Below are 17,668 nucleotides of genomic sequence, written 5' to 3'. Positions count from 1 at the left end.
CGTAGCAGACCAGACAGCCACGCCCGTACGCGCCGTAGCTGTCAACGATGGGGCGGTGACCTACACGAAGTCAGCGCGCCGCGCCGAGCGCCGCACCCCACCGCTCATCAAATACATTATTGGCTTTTGAAATGTTTACATAAACTGAATAACATATTAATGACTTCATTTTGATAAACATTGAACATGTACTATGTACGTCCGTAATTGATATATCCTAGGACAAGTGACCTTGTAGTGTATCACAAGAAAAATAGTGATATTGTGTAATTGTGTAAACCCGTTTGTGACAAACTGCAAAAATACTTCAAATGAAAAACTGTTAATATGGACTATAAACCAACTGGGATGGCTGGGCTCCGGCACAGTTTTGCCCAGGTTTCCTGATTGCCTACGCCCAAATGGGGGAGCCATGTACTTATATAATCCTGGGGCTAATTACAAGAGCCATTCCATAAAACATACAGAGGTGTAAAGAACGTTACTGGCACCATTGTGTCAAAGTGTAAAACCTCTTTGCCAAATGCTGCCAGGGGGCAATGTAACGTTCCCTGGCATTTTCACAATTTATTTGTAACATATACGCCGATCTGGGCAAGTTATATATATATATATATATATATATATATATATATATATATATATATATATATATATATTACTGAATGTGGTATGAAATATGTTTGTTATTTTTATTATATTTTTTTGTAACATTTCTCTGTATTTAGGATAGGAAATTTCTATATTTATTATGTGAATGTAAAAGTGTCAGTATTTGCGGTATCAGCGATATTTGCTAGAAATCGATTTACAAAGAAATGTTAATAATCGTAATAGTCGTGCCGTTGTTTATCTTTGGCATGTGGAGACTCTCTGTCGTTGTATGGACAGAGCAGTCAGTGTGTGGAGCAGTCAGTGTGTGGAAGAGTCAGTGTGTGGGCAGAGCCGCTAGAGTGAGGAAGGGTCAGTTGTGGACAGAGCAGCTGAAGTGAGGAAGAAGTGAGGTAGTGTTAATCCTTGATCGCTCTAGCAGACGCGATGTGCAGCTACGCTCGCGCCCATTAGACGCGCCTGATTCATTAACCCGCATTGTGGGCACTAAAGGTTGAGTATGCATCGTGGTTATCCAGCAGAGTTAAGATGTACTTCTTTTGTATCTGTCGGGACTTTGCCGCCTTTAATCAAAGCGTACGAATTAATGTGAGTTGACTTGTTGTTTGGGCTAAATATATTAGTATTCATTAAAAGTGTGAATTATTTATGTAAATGAGCATGCCCACGTCATCTATAAATCACATGCGTAATGTAGTAGGTTTGATCAGTGATAAATGTCGGCTTGGCAATAATTAAGACATTTTCTGTTAATTAAAATATTCTTGTGTTCTATGGCTAGTGCCGGGATAAAAGTCAGTAAAAATATTTCACAAAAAGAAAAACCCACTGCATTCTGGAAAGTGTATGCCAAGGCCGATTGATTTAAGAGACTCAGTTCTTATCCAGATAGTACTATCCAATTAATATGAGTGCACGTAATAATTTCCTTTAAATGTACGTAATCCTTAAGAAAGTAAAATTTGTTTTTTTATTACCACACGTAATGAAGAGAGTGGTTCTACAACAAAGTTCGCACTAAGGCAAATTAACTTTTAAGCTAGAAATAAAATTATTATTTCCTTTTTTTATTTCTACGAAATTTCAAATCATTCATTCCAGGAATTTCGTTAAAAATGCACCCAGCGTGAAGCTCGATTCAATTTTAAGAGAATATCATTAAACTCAGAGACAATTAATCGACGTGAGGAGAGCCTATCACTGTGTCTTCCTACCGTACTGCCGTGATCATATGCGTGGGTCTGACTACAATCTCAACAGCGTACTGCAGACACTCCAGAACTCCCTATTGCTGTTGCCACAACGTAGCAACAACACCCGACGTTTAGCCTTATGTGATGTCAGTACTGTGTAATTAGTGAAGTGCTACGGATATTTCTAACAATGTGATTTAGTGCCTCATTCTCAGCACAGTCGTGAACTTTGTGCAATGTGCATGCACAATTTGATGCCCCATGAACCTTTTTTTTTTCTTTTCTTTCTTAAATTTCTTTCTCTAGTGTTGGTTTTGTAATGTATGTTATACCTTGTATGTGTTTGTGTTTTACACGGTAATTCTTATTACAAATTACTGTATTGTTCTCCACACCATGTTTTTTTTGTATTTTGTATTTATTTTTGTGTGTATGCGAACAGTGTGCCTGAAGTCCCCATAAACTGAAGCAGATACCACCACTGTCATTGTGAATGGACCATCAGTTCAGGGAACATTTTGTAAAGGTTATTCTTGCTGCAGGGAGACAGAATGAATTGGAGGTTGTAATTAGATTCTGAAAGCTCACAAAGAGATTGTTAACTTAAATAGTATCATGTGTGAGTGAGTTCAGGTTAGTTTAATGATTAAAATTGTTGTAACATCTTGGGCATTTAATTGCGGAGCACTCCAACTCTGATTGTAAAGAATAAACTGCTCCATATTTGGCTCAGATGCCCGGGCCATATTTAGAGCGTGAATGTCTGTGTGAATCGGTGTTTGGAAGGGGCTCCCTGGGTATGGATGTGTGATGTGAGTGTTAGTGTTCCATATTAAGAAGGTGAAGTTGGCTACATCATAAATAATCCTCCCTCTATGAGCTGCATTTTTCAGTTGCAGTGATTGTCTTTATAGAGTGCGGCATGTGGAGCCAGTTGCGAGATTGTTCTTGGGCGATTGACTCACTACCTTGCTCCTGAGCCAACCGCTCACCAATTACAATCTAAAATGGCGTAGGGGCTATGAGAGGTGGCATGAGCCCCCTCTCATATTTCTATCTTACGACTCTCCTCTCTATTTGCATGCGGTGGAGGGCTGCTATTCCTTCACACGCGGACTTCCCACGCAGCGTCTCTCGTCACCCGGGTGGTCCGGTGACAGGCGGGTTAAGCCGACGTGTGTGAGGCAGTCGAGTTAATGCTTTGCAGACGCCGACATTGTCAAGAGACACGCCCGCTGGGGTGTGAAGTAGCGGCTGGGCTAGAGGTTCCGTTACTTCGGAGAAACTTAGCGAAAACACTTTCTGGCGGGCTACCAGCGAGGCGTGGGAATGACTTGTGTACCCTGGCAGTTGTGGCGGGAAAATTCCCGCACTTTCTGCAAAATAGTAACGGTGATTGGTTTGCTCAGGGCATAGCGCCGTGACGTAGCAAAATCAGCACAGAAATTGGCGCCAAGAATCTCCATTGGTGGAATGGTAGTGCTCCGGCAATGGAGTGGAATTTCCGCCGGTTTTCGAGTTGCTGATTGGAACGTTTAACCTCGGCCACTGTCGTGGGGGCGGAAATGTTCTGTGTTCGGCCTGTACGGGTGCTCTTGTGGGTAGTCGGCAGTCGCCTTTCGGTCGAGGACGTCGAAGCAACCAGCCCTCGCCTGCAGTACGCCAGATCGTGTTCTGGGAGATAAGAAGACCGTTTGGTAATGTACGTCTGCAGCACCGGCAGATAGGGATTTTCCTAGGTGACAATCAGAGCTCAGCAGAGCGCGCCTGTTCATCCTTTTCTAACTTTGTTCTGTTTCGAGTAGCAGCAATTACTGTTGGGTTAGCTGTGTGTCTCTCTTGAGATTTGAGTGGAAAGGAATTGGCTCCACATACCACTTCGTCTTAAACCTCACGATCTAAGTTAGGGACAACTTCACCTTTATAGTGTTTGTATGAATCTCCAATTTTAGCCAATTTGATGTTTTATAAATATTTCCTGTATTTCTTTTACTATTCTGTGTTTAATCTTAATAAATCATATTGTTATTTTGGACAGAACTTTCATTCTGTTAATCGATAGAGCAACCCTATCATTCCTCACTATGCTAATGAAACCTTGGTTTATTTAACTTATGTATCAAATTAAATTATTGCAGGTGCCAAACTCTCTTCTACTCCACTAGCAGGGTTGATTAGAGTCAGTTCGCGTATTTCTTTTATCCTTGTGCAACAGCAAAAGTCGGAGTTAGAATAGGGGGGGCTTAGAGCATGATTTACATATGTGGATTCTAATAGAATTTAGTGATAAACACACTGCTAGCCCCGGCACCTCGCAAAGTTATCTTGACACGTTTAACAGGGCTAGGGGAAATACAGTTAATTGTTGGGTGTTATTACCGGCCACCAGGTTCCACCGGGACAGTTCTAGAATCATTCAAAGGGAGTCTACATTCTGTATCGCAGAAGTAGCCGGATCATGCTATATTAGTCGGAGGCGACTTCAACCTACCTAGTATAGGCTGGTATGTCTATGGATTCATTACAGGTAGTGCAGACAAGCCGTCGTGTGAATTACTTTTGAACACATTATCCGAAAAATGTCTTGCGCAGCTAAATCGACAGCCAACGCGTAATGGAAATATTTTAGATCAGGCAGCCACGAACAGACCAGACCTCATCGACGGTGTCAGTGTTGTGACAGGCATTAGTTATCATGATATTGTCATTACGAGTATGGTTACGAAAATTAAAAGTCGGTCAAGAAGGCTAGGAGAGTATTATTACTAGAAAGAGCAGATAAGCAATTGTTAGCATCCCACTTAGTAAATGAATCGACTTCATTTACTTCCGGTACCATGGGCGAGGAAGAATTATGGGTAAATTTTAAACACATTTTAAATCACGTATTGGAGAAGTATGTGCTGAAAAAGTGGGTTACGGACGGAAAAGACCCACCGTGGCTTAACATCGCAATTCGGAGAATGCTCAGGAAGCAAAGACAGGAGCACTCATGGTACAAGAAACATCGGGAGAATGAGGACAGGCAGAAGTTAGTAGAAATTCGTGCTTCTGTAAAACGATGCGCGAAGCATACAACCACTACCACCGTCATACCTTAGCAAAAGATGCCGGCCGAAGTGGCCGTGCGGTTAAAGGCGCTGCAGTCTGGAACCGCAAGACCGCTACGGTCGCAGGTTCGAATCCTGCCTCGGGCATGGATGTTTGTGATGTCCTTAGGTTAGTTAGGTTTAACTAGTTCTAAGTTCTAGGGGACTAATGACCTCAGCAGTTGAGTCCCATAGTGCTCAGAGCTATTTGAACCATTTTTTAGCAAAAGATCTTGCTGAAAACCCAAGGAAATTCTGGTTTTACGTAAAATCAGTAAGCGGGTCGAAGCGAAGGCTTCCATCCAGTCACTCACTAATCAGTCTGGCCTGGCAACGGAAAACAGCAAACCGAAAGCTGAAATTTTAAAGTTAGCATTTCAGAAATCTTTCACGTAGGAGGATCGTACAAACATACCGCCGTTTGAGTCTCGTACAGATTCCCGTATGGAGGACGTAGTGATAGACATCTCTGGGGTTGTGAAACAGCTGAATGGGTTGAAAATAAATAAATCACCAGGTACTGATGGGATTCCAATTCGGTTTTACAGAGAGTACTCTACTGCATTGGCTCCTTACTTAGCTTGCATTTATCGCGAATCTCTTGTCCAACGTAAAGTCCCGAGCGACTGGAAAAAAGCGCAGGTGACGCCTGTATATAAGAAAGGTAGAAGGACGGAGCCTCAAAATTACAGAGCAATACCCTTAACATCGGTTTGTTGCAGGATTCTCGAACACATTCTCAGTTCGAATATAATGAATTTCCTTGAGACAGAGAAGTTGCTGTCCATGCATCAGCATGACTTTAGAAAGCATCGCTCCTACGAAACGCAACTCGCCCTTTTTTCACATGATATCTTTCAAACCATGGATGAAGGGTATCGGACGGATGCCATATTCCTTGACTTCCGGAAAGCGTTTGACTCGGTGCCCCACTGCAGACTCGTAACTAAGGTACGAGCATATGGGATTGGTTCCCAAATATGTGAGTGGCTCGAAGACTTCTTAAGTAGTAGAACCCAGTACGTTGTCCTCGATGGTGAGTGTTCATCGGAGGTGAGGGTATCATCTGGAGTGCCCCAGGGAAGTGTGGTAGGTGCACTGTTGTTTTCTATCTACATAAATGATCTTTTGGATAAGGTGGATAGCAATGTGCGGCTGTTTGCTGATGATGCTGTGGTGTACGGGAAGGTGTCGTCGTTGAATGACTGTAGGAGGATACAAGGTGACTTGGACAGGATTTGTGATTGGTGTAAAGAATGGCAGCTAACACTAAATATACATAAATGTAAATTAATGCAGATGAATAGGAAAAAGAATCCCGTAATGATTTTACTGCCGCCAACTAATATTTCGCGAAAAGACCACAAAGATAAGAGAGATCAGGGCTCGTACAGAGGCATATCGGCAGTCATTTTTCCCTCGTTCTGTTTGGGAGTGGAACAGGGAGAGAAGATGCTAGTTGTGCTACGAGGTACCCTCCGCCACGCACCGTATGGTGGATTGCGGAGTATGTATGAAGATGTAGATGTAGAGGTATTGTAAACAGTTAGAATACGTTTCAATAATTTTTTGTACTTCTTATACTTTAAACTTCATCCTTTTATTCCAGCTACCACCCAATTTTATACCAACTCTCTCAGAGAAGCCGAGTAATCCAGTTAGCAATAATAATAATAATAATAATAATAATAATAAAGCGAAAACGTTGTTACCGAAAATCCCGAAAAGTTCTTCACCGTTTTACTTCATATTTTTACGTTATACTCTAATGAACATTTGAATGGACGTAAGCGAGATATACAGTGCGTATAGAGTGTTAAAACAAGTATCGAAAACTCTGAGAGATGGTAGCACTCATCGAAACAAGAAATATAAGTCCAATAAACACATATTTTCCGAGATAAACACGTGTTTGTAGGAAGGGCTGCGTGACTCTTGGTTGCGGATATTAGCATAGTGGGAGCACTGGCGCTCCGTCAACTGTCTCGGCAGGATGTTATGGCACTCTACCTACCATTACGTGGTCTGCGGTGAGTTATGTGGTTCGAGTCGTGTTGTAGGTTGCGTTAGTTTTCGTCGTGTTTCAGTCCCTCATGTATCACGGTGTTTTACCTTCTTTGAAACGCGGTTTCACTTACGTGTTTGCTGTTACTTGAACGTACAAATCTGCTCTCTTCCACCACTCGTTACTAATGGAAGCCTACTACTTGAGTAAAATAGCGGATATGATGTTTTACTATGGTTCAGCAAATAGACACAGCCTGCGAGTCCGTACCCTCTGCGCTGAAAAATATTCACAGTCCTGAGTGCCCCCTGATAAGCTGTTCGGCAGATTTTTCCAGCGTTGTAGGAACACAGGTGCCCTTGCACCTCGGAAGACTGACAGTGGAAGGCCCCTCAGTCTGCACACCTGACATGGAGGAGCGTGTGCTGCGTTCCCTGGAAGAAACCCCTGGGGCCAGTATGCGACAATTAGCAGCAGCAGAAGGAGTTTCTCATTCTCTTATCTTGGGGATACCTCGTGAACAATTGCTGTGCCCATGTAATCTACAGCGAGTTTAGGCCCTAAGGCCATAGGATTATCAAGGCAGAAGGCGGTTCTGTAAACAGCTATTGCAGAAGCGTGTCGCAGATCCACTGTTCACATCGAAGGTTTTATTTACCGATGAGGCAGGTTTAGAAGAGGTGGTGTTGTGAATTTCCATAACCGTCATTTGTGGGCAGATGTAAATCACCAAGCAATTCAGGAGAGAGGGCACGAACACCGATTCTCAGTCAACGCACGGGCAGGCGTTCTTGGCGATAGATTAATAGGGTCATACGTGCTACCACAAAGGTTAACTCTGGCGCAAAATCTGGAGTTTCTCATTATGTATTGTCTGTCTTGCTGGAGGCTGTGCCATTGCAGCAACGTATACAAATGTGGTTAATGCATGGTCGCGCACCCGCTCACTTTCGTTTCAATGTGCGCAAACATCCGACGCAGACAATTCAGAACTGTTAGACTGGTCGCGAAGTGGGGGTGAGGTGGTGAGAGGGGGTGAATGGGGTGGAGGGGGGGGGGGAGGATGGCACATCTTGACCTGCTCATTTTTCAGCCCTCAGCCTCCTAGTCTTTTGATTGTTGGGACACATGAGGGTATTGGTCTACGCCACGCCATTCAACGATGCGCGTCAGAAGGTACAAAAACAACCGGGAATACTTCAAAGGGGTGTCATTCATTACGCTGGAGGGCAGCGGGTTGCATTGTCACGAATGGACGCCACGTTGAGCAGCTCCTGTAAACGTGTGTCTATCGCAGAAAATGTAGTGGACTGACAAGGCAGCCAGTCCACAGAGACGGGTAGCCGAAAGGGCACACGTACACACACGCCGACTGGCGCGAAGTCTGGAACAGGATACGTGATGAATGTGATAAAGAAAAGAACGTAGCTACTAGAACACTTAACTTTTATATCGTCCTTTGGTATACAGCATTCTTGATGATACAAGTGAGACTCTTTAGATTCATGAAGTAACTAATGGCGCCTTGCTAGGTCGTAGCCATGGACTTAGCTGAAGGCTATTCTAACTGTCTCTCGGCAAATGAGAGAAAGGCTTCGTCAGTGTAGTCGCTAGCAAAGTCGTCGTACAACTGGGGCGAGTGCTAGTACGTCTCTCTAGACCTGCCGTGTGGTGGCGCTCGGTCTGCGATCCTGACAGTGGCGACACGCGGGTCCGACATGTACTAATGGACCGCGGCCGATTTAAGCTACCAGCTAGCAAGTGTGGTGTCTGGCGGTGACACCACATTCCTCCCCCGCAGATCGGCGGACGGTCGTGTGATAAGGCTTCCGCCCGCCGTGGGGAGGACCCCATGTTGACGTATGCGACGAGATGGGGAGCCTAACAACAGGCGAGGCTGTGCCACCCGCACCCTGCCATTCGGTCCGAGGGGAGCTAGGAAACGCCTGAAAACCTAGTCCAGGGCGCACGTCAACATGCGGTGTATGCGCCCGTAATGAGACTGGAGGGGCCGAAGGGTCGACCTCCATTGCGTCGGGGGATCCGATGCGCGATGACGACATCTGGGCCGGAGCGGGCAAGAGTTCCATGGCGGAGGACAGCTGGTCACGGGAAGCGATCGGCGGCGCGTGACCCAGGGAGGCGCTGGGCGGCTGCAGCGAAGCGTCCACTGCGGGCGGCGCCGGCGGGAGGACAGGCGGCGGCGGCATGTCGCCACCAGGCAATAGGGAAGGCAGCGTCGGTAACACCTGGGGATGAGGCGAGCCAGTAGATGGGTCCCCAGGGCGCTGACCGGACGGCACCGTCGCTGAAAGCAGACGGGGAGCGGCAGAACCCGTGCGACGACAGAGGCGCAGCTGATTGAGATGCCGACGCACCTAACCAGAGGCCCCCAAAACCAAATACATCGCGCGGCCGAGGCAGCGAAGAATGCGCCCTGCGAGCCAACGCCGTGAACCTCGATAGTTGCGATAGAAGACAACGTCGCCAGGAGCAAAAGCAGGAGTCTGCTGCCGCACAGGAACCTGATGCGGCGGATGCAGCAAAGACATCAAGGTTCGATGAGGACGACCGTGGAGCAACTCAGCCGGCGAGCGACCATCGCGGGGCTGAGAGCGATACGAAGACAAAAAGAGCAATAACGCGTCCTCCCGAGAATGCGACTCTTTCAATTTCAACATCTGTGACTTGAAAGTCCGGACCAATCGTTCAGCGGCACCGTTTGACTGAGGCAAAAACGGCGCGGATGTCAGATGTTGACTACCATTGGCCTTGCAGAATGACTGAAATTCTGCGGACATGAATTGTGGCCCATTGTCGGAAACAATAGTCTGTGGAAGACCTTCAATGCAAAACAATAGCAGACAATGCTTGGATTGTGGCAGAAGACGTCGTGGAAGACATCCGGACAACAAAAGGAAAATTACTGAAAGAATCGACCACAACCAACCATCGAGCATTCCAGAATGGACCAGCAAAATCGATATGTAAGCGTTGCCAAGGGGAAGTAACTTTTGGCCATGCAAAGAATTTCCGCGGTGGGGCGGATAGTTGTTCGGCCACGCCATGCAAGAAGAGCACATATTCGTAATCGCAGCATCGATTCCGAACCAAGTACAGTGCTGACGAGCAAGTTGTTTCGTACGCACTATACCCCAATGTCCTTGGTGGAGAAGCCGTAAGACAGAGGACTGTAACGAACGTGGGACCACAACTTTGGACTGATCATTATCAGAACGCAACAACAAAACACCACGTCGTACAAAAAGTCTCTCCTTGTGAGCAAAAAATCGGCGAACCAACGGATCCTCGATCCGCGACTTTGACAAGGGCCATTGCGTAGCAACAAAACGCAAAACGGTAGCAAGGACAGGGTCAGCAGCTGTGGCTGTAGCTACACGACGAAAATCAATCGGAAACGATTCGACCACGTCATCGGTTTCCGAATCAATGAACATGCAAGCAAGTTCGGAAGAATCGAATGCTCTAACCGCAGCAACAGGCAAACGGGACAACGCATCAGCGTTGCCGTGTTTAGCAGTGGACCGATACAAGATATCGTAGCGGTACTGCGAGAGAAAAATAGACCAGCGAATGAATTTCTGCGCTGTACGTGGAGGTACAGGCTTGTGCGGATGAAAAAGCGATGTCAAAGGTTTGTGGTCTGTGATGATGGTAAAGTGACGACCATACAAGAAATCGTGAAACTTCGTAACACCAAACACGAGAGCCAAAGCTTCTTTCTCTATTTGTGAATAATTCCGTTGCGCTGACGAGAGCAATTTTGACGCAAAGGCAATAGGGCGATCATGCGATCCATCTTTGTGCGCAAGCACAGCACCGATCCCGAAATCCGATGCATCTACCATCAACAAAAGTGGTTTCTGGGGATCGAATGGCGTAAGGCAAGTATTAGAAAGCAACGCCGATTTCAACTGGCGAAAGGCGCGTTCGCATTCCGTCGTCCAGACGAACGGAACACCTTTACGGCGTAAGCGATGAAGCGGAGCTGAAATGGAAGAGGCATTGCGCAGAAAGCGATGATAATAAGTTATTTTACCCAGTACACTCTGTAGCTGCTGCTCATTCTGTGGCGAAGGCAATTCCTGTATGGCACGGAGGTGCTCTGGACTCGGATGTATGCCTTGGGCATTGATTACATGTCCCAGATATGGTAAGTCACGAGCAAAAAACACACATTTGTCCTTCCGCAAGCGAAGACCATTTTGTCGCAAGACCTGAAATAATGTGCGTAGATTGGCTAAATGTTCGGCTTCTGTCTTTCCAGAGATCACAATATCGTCCAGATAATTTGCTGCAGTAGGGACCGACGCACAAACAGTTTGTAAATATTGCAGAAACAATGCAGGGGCGGATGCACACCCAAATGGCAGTCGTTTGAATCGGTACAATCCAAGATGCGTGTTACCCACCAATACGCGCTGGGATTCTTCGTCCACCGGTATTTGCAAGTACGCATCGGCTAGGTCCAACTTTGAAAAATACGTTCCCGGGCACAGTTTGTCAAAAATATCTTCCGGGCGGGGCAAGGGAAAAGTAACAGTCACAAGTTGTGGATTCACAGTTGCCTTGAAGTCCACGCAAAGTCTCAATTTTCCGGAAGGTTTTTTCAAAATTACTAAGGGTGAGGCCCAGAGAGAAGCCTGCACACGTTCAATGACACCTTGTGATTCTAAATCGTTTAATGTTCTGGCGACCTCATCACGCAATGCGTGGGGAACATTGCGCGCTCTGAAAAATTTCGGTTGCGCGTTTACTTTCAGTTCCAAATGAGCTTCATAGTTCTTAGCGCAACCAAGGCCCGGTGCAAAAATGTCTGCAAATTCGTCACATAGACTAGAAACACTGGCTGAAGGCACAGTCTGATTCACTGATAGGACCTGATTGACGATAGACAAGTTAAACAACTGAAATAAATCGAAACCAAACAAGTTCACTGCCGAAGAAGAACGAAGAACATAAAAATGACACAAGTTTTGTTTGTCTCTTGTATGTGGCAAGAAGGCTGCACTGTCCTAACACAGGAATATTCTGTCCTGAATAACTCGTGAGCTGAACATTTGCGGCACGCAACGGAGGTGCGCCCAGTTGTTTGTACGTGGCGTGATTGAGCAATGAAACTGTAGCTCCGGTATCGAGCTGGAACAGTATCACTTGTCCGGCAAAGTCCAAATCTACAAAAAGTTTATTGTCCTGCTGACGACAAGAGCGACTGTTTTGTGCAACTGCAACAGACACTGGTACAGAATCACGTGCGACGTGACGGGACTTCCGTCGACGTCGACGCACACTTTTTGTGGGACGAACACAGTCACTGTTAACGAGAGGAACACTGGGCGGAGTGCCATTAACTACATGAATGTCCATGGGCGAAGGTTCCCGAGCCCGTGTGTCCTTGATTCGATTCCGACGCGAAGCAAAGGGCCTGGAATGGTTGTGAGTGTCTGTGTGTCCTTGCCTATCTAAAATGTCTATCACTTGTTGAAGGGAGGGATTGACGAGTTTCAAAATCTGTTCCCGTATGCGAACATCAGAAACATTCTGTGCTATTGCATCACGCACCATAGTATCTGAATAAGGGAGTCCACAGTCACATTCAAATGCACAATCCCTAGTAAGTCCTTGCAAAGTTGCAACCCACTCCCTATTAGTCTGACAGGCTGTACGTTTTGTACGAAAGAACGTATACCGTTTTGCAACGACATTGACTGTTTCCTTGAAATAGGCATCTTAAGCTGACAAAATTTCTTCGTTGGACAGAGTTGCTACGTCGCGTCGGGGAAACAATTTCACTATCACAGGGTAGGTGGACACACCTACACACGAAAGCAAAAACGGCTGCCGCTCATTACCTTGAATTCTGTAGGCGGCGAGATGAAATCCAAATTGTCGAGACCATTCCGGCCATGTTTCTTGGGTTGAATCAAAACTATGGAAGGACGGTGCAACTGCGTGTTTTGGCTGCGGTAGCGATGAAGCGGCGGGGGCCGCATCGTTTTGCAGCGCACGTTGACCCTGGACGAGCTGTCCCAGGGCATCCAATAACGCCTGCGTCTGCTGATTCTGCAAGCGATAAAATTCGGACAGTACATCTGGAGAATGTGGCGAAGCCATGACACAAGCAAATTAATACAATACGAACGCTAAAGTCCCTTTTGAGACTCGTCGCCAATGTAGTGGACTGACAAGGCAGCCAGTCCACAGAGACGGGTAGCCGAAAGGGCACACGTACACACACGCCGACTGGCGCGAAGTCTGGAACAGGATACGTGATGAATGTGATAAAGAAAAGAACGTAGCTACTAGAACACTTAACTTTTATATCGTCCTTTGGTACACAGCATTCTTGATGATACAAGTGAGACTCTTTAGATTCATGAAGTAACTAACGGCGCCTTGCTAGGTCGTAGCCATGGACTTAGCTGAAGGCTATTCTGTCTCTCGGCAAATGAGAGAAAGGCTTCGTCAGTGTAGTCGCTAGCAAAGTCGTCGTACAACTGGGGCGAGTGCTAGTACGTCTCTCTAGACCTGCCGTGTGGTGGCGCTCGGTCTGCGATCCTGACAGTGGCGACACGTGGGTCCGACATGTACTAATGGACCGCGGCCGATTTAAGCTACCACCTAGCAAGTGTGGTGTCTGGCGGTGATACCACAGAAAGTATGCGTTTCCGGGACCATGTTTACTGGACTTATTTTTCTTGCTCCGTTGAGTACTGTTGATTCCCAAAGTGTTCCACACTCTTTCTTGGGCAACCTGCATTAAAATGGGTTATTGTTATCAAAAATATTGGAAAGATCTTGATCGGTGTACTTTATATTTTTATACGATGTCCAAATAAATAATCAGACGCACATAGGCTGTATAGATCTTTGAAACTGCAGTGTACAGGTTTTCTGTTAAAACAGTCAGAAAAAAATGCGTTGCTGTGAGAATGTGCGTTTCCGCTTTCCTTTTCGAGATAAGTTTGAATTTCGATACTACGGCATGTAAACCACTAGACAAATCGTTTCTCCCTTTTGTATTCTTTCTGATTACATGTAATTTCGGACAAAAACTGTATACTCGGTACTGTGTTATTTTGTTTCCTTTCCCACCGTTGGTTGTACAGAGAATAGGAAAGTTGTATGTATGATTTACCGATGTATAATTTCGATACTGCTACGGGATCTGAGTCGCCCGAAACTTTGTAATCCTATCCATTTGCAGATTAAAACGACGAAGAATACAGTCATTGACGCTACTATCTGGCACGCCCTCTGGTATTTATTTATTGCTCAATGGTCGGAACAACTGAACTCAAGTGAAGATTAAGCACCATTCGTAAAATACGTATTACTATTTCTTAAAAACCACAGAACATGACTGATACACTATAGTTAGAGAATATTTAAAACAATTACCATAGGATGTAGTAGGGAGAACAATATTCCGATTAACGCAGAACAAACTTGAAATAACAAAAGAACTTCGAAATAACAGTTATTCTAAAATGCTAACGGCAAACCACTGTCCAAATTCAATGTAATGGAACGAGAATTATTCAGCAGTTTATAGCCTTTAAGCGAACAAGGAATAAATTTATAAATCAAAGTCCCAAAAGGAAAAGGTCAAGTGCTCCAAGAGCTATACCAAAACGAAAGTAAAATTTTGTTAACAAGAACAGTTACAGAGTAAGAATGGTATGATAAGTAAAGCAAAACAAAAGAATCAGAACAAATCGCCTTAGGCGCCCTGGCGAAAATATAGTACCACGCCCGGAGCCGACCGGCCAACAGATCAAAAAATGGTTCAAATGGCTCTGAGCACTATGGGACTTAACATCTGAGGTCGTCAGTCCCCTAGAACTTAGAACTACTTAAACCTAAGTAACCTAAGGAGTACCCGTGGTCCAGGGGTAGCGTCTTTGATTCATAATCAAAAACGTCTTCTGTCCCGGGTTAGATCCCCGCCACTGCCTAAATTTTGATAAATAATCAGCATTGGCGGCCGAAGACTTCCGGCATAAGAAGTCACCCTCATTCTGCCAGCGGCCTTGTCAAAGAGGGCGGAGGAGCGGATAGAGGTTCAGGGCACTCTCTTGTCCTGGGGGTGGGAAATTGCCCCTATAGGCGGAAGAATCAGCAATGATCAACGACATGAGGATGCAGAAGGCAATGGAAACCACTGCATTAAAGACACGTAACGTGTATTCACATGTCCTGTGGACTGAGAAGGTAAGGAATGAGGAGGTTCTACGCATAATCGGAGAGGAAAGGAATATGTGGAAAACACTGATAAGGAGAAGGGACAGGATGATAGGACATCTGCTAAGACATGAGGGAATGGCTTCCATGGTGCTAGAGGGAGCCGTAGAGGGCAAAAACTGTAGAGGAAGACAGAGATTGGAATACGTCAAGCAAATAATTGAAGACATAGGTTGCAAGTGCTACTCTGAGATGAAGAGGTTAGCACAGGAAAGGAATTCGTGGCGGGCCGCATCAAACCAGTCAGTAGACTGATGACCAAAATAAAAAAAAATCCTAAGGAAATGTGGCCTGTAATTGAAGAAGTGTCATGATGATCTCTCCATTGGCAAAAGATTCCGGAATAGTTCAAAAATGGTTCAAATGGCTCTGAGCACTATGGGACTCAACTGCTGAGGTCATTAATCCCCTAGAACTTAGAACTAGTTAAACCTAACTAACCTAAGGACATCACAAACATCCATGCCCGAGGCAGGATTCGAACCTGCGACCGTAGCGGTCTCGTGGTTCCAGACTGCAGCGCCTTTAACCGCACGGCCACTTCGGCCGGCTTCCGGAATAGTCCCCATTCTGATCTGCGGGAGGGGACTGCCAAAGGGGAGGTTACCATGAGGAAAAGATTGAATAATCAACGAAAGGATAACGTTCTACGAGTCGGAGCGTGGAATGTCAGAAGCTTGAACGTGGTAGTGAAACTAGATAATCTGAAAAGGGATATGCAAAGGCTCAATCTAGATATAGTAGGAGTCAGTGAAGTGAAGTGGAAAGAAGACAAGGATTTCTGGTCAGATGAGTATCGGGTAATATCAACAGCAGCAGAAAATGGTGTAACAGGTGTAGGATTCGTTATGAATAGGAAGGTAGGGCAGAGGGTGTGTTACTGTGAACAGTTCAGTGACAGGGTTATTCGTATGAGAATCGACAGCAAACCAACACCGACAATGATAGTTCAGGTATACATGCCGACGTCACAAGCTGACGATGAGGAGACAAAGAAAGACTATGAGTAAATAAAAGAAAGGTTCAGGAGTGGAATTAAAATACAAGGTGAAAGGATATCAATGATACGATTCGCTGATGACATTGCTATCCTGAGTGAAAGTGAAGAAGAATTAAATGATCTGTTGAACGGAATGAACAGTCTAATGAGTACACAGTATGGTTTGAGAGTAAATCGGAGAAAGACGAAGATAATGAGAAGTAGTAGAAATGAGAACAGCGATAAACTTAACATCAGGATTGATGGTCACGAAGTCAATGAAGTTAAGGAATTCTGCTACCTAGGCAGTAAAATAACCAATGACGGACGGAGCAAGGAGGACATCAAAAGCAAACTCGCTATGGCAAAAAAGGCGTTTCTGGCCAAGAGAAGTCTACTAATATCAAATACCGGCCTTAATTTGAGGAAGAAATTTCTGAGAATGTACGTCTGGAGTACAGCATTGTATGGTAGTGAAACATGGACTGTGGGAAAACCGGAACAGAAGAGAATCGAAGAATTTGAGATGTGGTGCTATAGAAGAATGTTGAAAATTTGGTGGACGGAGAAGGTAAGGAATGAGGAGGTTCTACGCAGAATCGGAGAGGAAAGGAATATGTGGAAAACACTGATAAGGAGAAGGGACAGGATGATAGGACATCTGCTAAGACATGAGGGAATGACTTCCATGGTAGTAGAGGGAGTTGTAGAGGGAAAAACTGTAGAGGAAGACAGAGATTGGAATACTCAAGCAAATAATTGAGGACGTAGGTTGCAAGTGCTACTCTGAGATGAAGAGGTTAGCACAGGAAAGGAAATCGTGGCGGGCCGCATCAAACCAGTCAGTAGACTGATGACCAAAAAAAAAAAAAATCCTAAGGACAGCACACTCGTCTATGTACGAGGCAGGATTCGAAGCTGCGACCGTAACGGTCACGCGGTTCCAGACTGAAGCGCCTAGAACCGCTCGGCCACACCGGACATGGCCAACAGATCCTCCCCGTTGGCCTTTAGGCTAAGCACGGGGCCAGAACATGTCCACAAAACACGAAACACTGTCTTAGAAATAAACATAGGAATTAAATACCAGTTTAAGCCACCAACTGCAGTACGGGTGTGATTCAGTTTAGGACACATTGATGATAAAAATCTTCAGGTAAACGAGTTAATAAAGTAATAAATTGTGTTAAGATGTTATCCACCTCTTCTTCTCCTATAATTCTAAACGATTCGCGGGGAGCCCCAAAGAGGGTAGAGGTTAGGCCAATGATTAAATTTACGTGGGGGAAGACGGCGCACAACAGGTAACACGAAATACCAGAAAATTTAAGTAGGCTCGTTCAGACTGCTTTTAGAACTGAAAGAGTACACCCCAGAATAAAAAAATAACTTTTCCACCCGTTAGGTTGCACTTTAATCTTCCCGCCAAATGCAAGCAGGTTACACAACAAAACGGCACAAAGAATCTATCATACGTAGAGTACCGTAGAATGGACAGAAGTGCCGCTAATCCGAAAACAATTAC

This window comes from Schistocerca nitens, chromosome 9 (genome assembly GCF_023898315.1).
Source record: "Schistocerca nitens isolate TAMUIC-IGC-003100 chromosome 9, iqSchNite1.1, whole genome shotgun sequence".
Classification (NCBI taxonomy): Eukaryota; Metazoa; Arthropoda; class Insecta; order Orthoptera; family Acrididae; genus Schistocerca; species Schistocerca nitens.
The sequence above is the reverse complement of the archived record's forward strand: the minus strand, read 5'-3'. Positions refer to the sequence as shown.